Below are 2,791 nucleotides of genomic sequence, written 5' to 3' on the forward strand. Positions count from 1 at the left end.
CGGGCAGTTCAGACTGTGGCAGAGGAGGCATGGGCTTTGGTGGACAGCTAGTCATCTGTTTTGTAAATACCATCGTCACCGCCAGCATCCCCGTTTCTGGATGGGGAAACGGAGGCTGCAGCCTGAGATAGCTCACCTAAGGTCCATAGCTGGTAAGTGATAGAGGCTGGACTCGGACCCCGGTGGTCCATCTTCACATCCCAAATGCTGGCCATGGTATCCTGCTATCTCACCATGATGGATAGCACGCAGCACCCACTGCGAAGGAAAAGAAAATATCAGACACGCTCTTGAAAGTTTATTTTCAAGAAGAAAGCTTTGGGGACTTCCCTGACAAAGGACTTCCCTGCAGTGGTTAAGACTGCGTTTCCACACCAGGGGATGCGGGTTTGATCCATGATTGGGGAACTAAGACCCCACATGCCCTGCAGTACTGCCAAAAAGAAAGAAGAAAGCTCTTGAAATGAGCTCAGCAAGCCCTTGAGAACAAGTGCTCTCACAGTCACTCAGAGCTCAAACGCCGCCCTCTCAGAGAGGCCTTCCTTGCTCCCCCAACCCTCCAACAACCCTGCTCCCCAGATACTCTGCCTCCTGTAAAACTGTGTGTTTTCTCCATAACACTCTCATTATCTGAAATCAGGGACATATTTGTTTCTTGTGGATGGACTACATCCCTGACTAGAATAGAAGCCTCCTGCAAGCAGGGAGCTGGTCCCCCAGCGCCCGGCACAGAGCCCGGCACACGGGAAATCCTCCATAGAGTTCTGCAAGCTGGGTGGGCGTATCTGCAAAGTACAGATGAATTCATTTATTTATTATCAGATTCTCACCATGTATTAGTCATTCAGGCACTCCTTCCCAAATGCCTGGGCCTACTCTGAGGATTCGAATCTGATGCGTAGAGCCTACTCGTTGGAAAGCACCTTGCTGCTGGGAAATACTGAAGGCAGAAGGAGAAGAAGGCAGCAGAGGATGAGATGGTTAGATATCATCACTGACCCAGTTGACACGAACTTTAACAAACTCTGGGAAACGGTGGAGGATAGAGAAGCCTGGAGGGCTACGGTTCACGGAGTCACAGTCAGACACGACTTAGTGACTGAGCAACAGCAACAATAATCTGAGGACAGAGAGATGATAGTCCTTGGTAACTACGGATAACTTGTGAAACCTTGGAAGGCTTCCTGTAGGAGGTGTTATTAGAGCTGGAGGGAATATTTAATTGTGAATTGGAGAAAGGGGTGTGTCATATTACTTCTCTTGATGCTTTTACATCTTCACTTGGTCTGTAACCACATACACTGCTCCCCTGGGCTTTGTAAACTGCTATTGTTCAGCACAGAGACCAGCCTGGCTACCACTTTATGATGGCAAAGGTCCTGAACCCTATCTACAATATAAAGAATAGAAAAAGGACTCACAATGGGACAAGATGGGCTTGTCCTTTCTGTCTCTCTTAGAGGGGACAGGGGCAGGTTCTAGGTTTACAGCAAAGGGTTGGTAGCTTTCTTTAGATTATAAATAAAAATGACCCAGGCATCCTTATGATGGCCAGCCCACCTCAAATTCCTGATGTCACAGCAATGCCAATGTCACAGCTGTAAGCATAAGTGTCCCTAAGGAGAAGTATTGTTTAGTCACTTTAGTCACTCTGCGACTCCATGGATCATGGCGCACCAGGCTCCTCTGTCCATAGGATTTCCCAGGGATGAATACTGGAGTGGGTTGCCATTTCCTTCTCCAGGGGATCTTTCTTATTCAGGTATCAAACCCATGTTTCTTGCATCTCCTGCATTGGGATGCTGATTCTTTACCCATGAGCCACCAGGGAAGCCTAAGGAGAGGTACTCAATGCTTTTCTTAGAAATCCGAGTGGCTACTCTCCAATTTTCTTTCTGGGTAAACCAAGGCAGTAGATATGACAGCTCCTCATTTTCTGATACAATGAATATGCTTAGATAATATCACAAGTGACACGCCTGCAGGAATCAAAGGGTCAGGGTCAGCTGCTGGAGAATGAACCATTTGACCTTTCCCAGTAAGAGACTGCTCCACTGTGAGTTCTGACGCTAGCAGGAAGCTTTAGGAACAGGATAAGAGCAAAGAACCAGGTGTCCCAAAGACATGTTTTTGGGAATGTTTTTCTTATTACCATTGTAATAAAGTTTCAATGTCTGAAATTCAGAAAAATACAAACATGCAGCAATGCAAACAAAAGAAAAATAAAAATCACCTCCATTTTCAAGAGCCCAGAGATAATCAGCTTAGCATTCTGGTGTCTACTCTTTCATTCTTTATGCACGTATATGTGTGTCTTTTTTTATAAACAGAAATAGGATCTTTGTGTGTGCTTAGTCGCTCAGTCCTGTCTGACTCTTTGCAACCCCATGGACTGTGGCCCACCAGGCTCCTCTGCCCATGGGGATTCTCCAGGGAAGAATACTGGAGTGGGTTGCCATGCCCTCCTCCAGGGGATCTTCCCAACCCAGGGAATGAACCCAGATCTCCCGCATTGCAGGCAGATTCTTTACTGTCTGAGCTACCAGGGGAGCTTTATCTCTTTGCAAACTGCCTTTTTCATCTAACGACACACTACATATACATGATTCCATTCCATTTCATTTGATTGATCATCTTTCATGAGACTATTTGGAATGTCTACAGACATTCGATGGTATGACAACATCATAGTTCATTTGTCAAATCTACTCTTGGTGGATATTTAGGTTGTTTATAATTTTTTCCCATGATAACAAATGCTGTAATGGTTATTTCAGAAGCTCAGCATCCA

This window comes from Moschus berezovskii, chromosome 2 (assembly GCF_049115385.1).
Source record: "Moschus berezovskii isolate FMDL1 chromosome 2, NW_MosBer_1.0, whole genome shotgun sequence".
Taxonomy (NCBI): Eukaryota; Metazoa; Chordata; class Mammalia; order Artiodactyla; family Moschidae; genus Moschus; species Moschus berezovskii.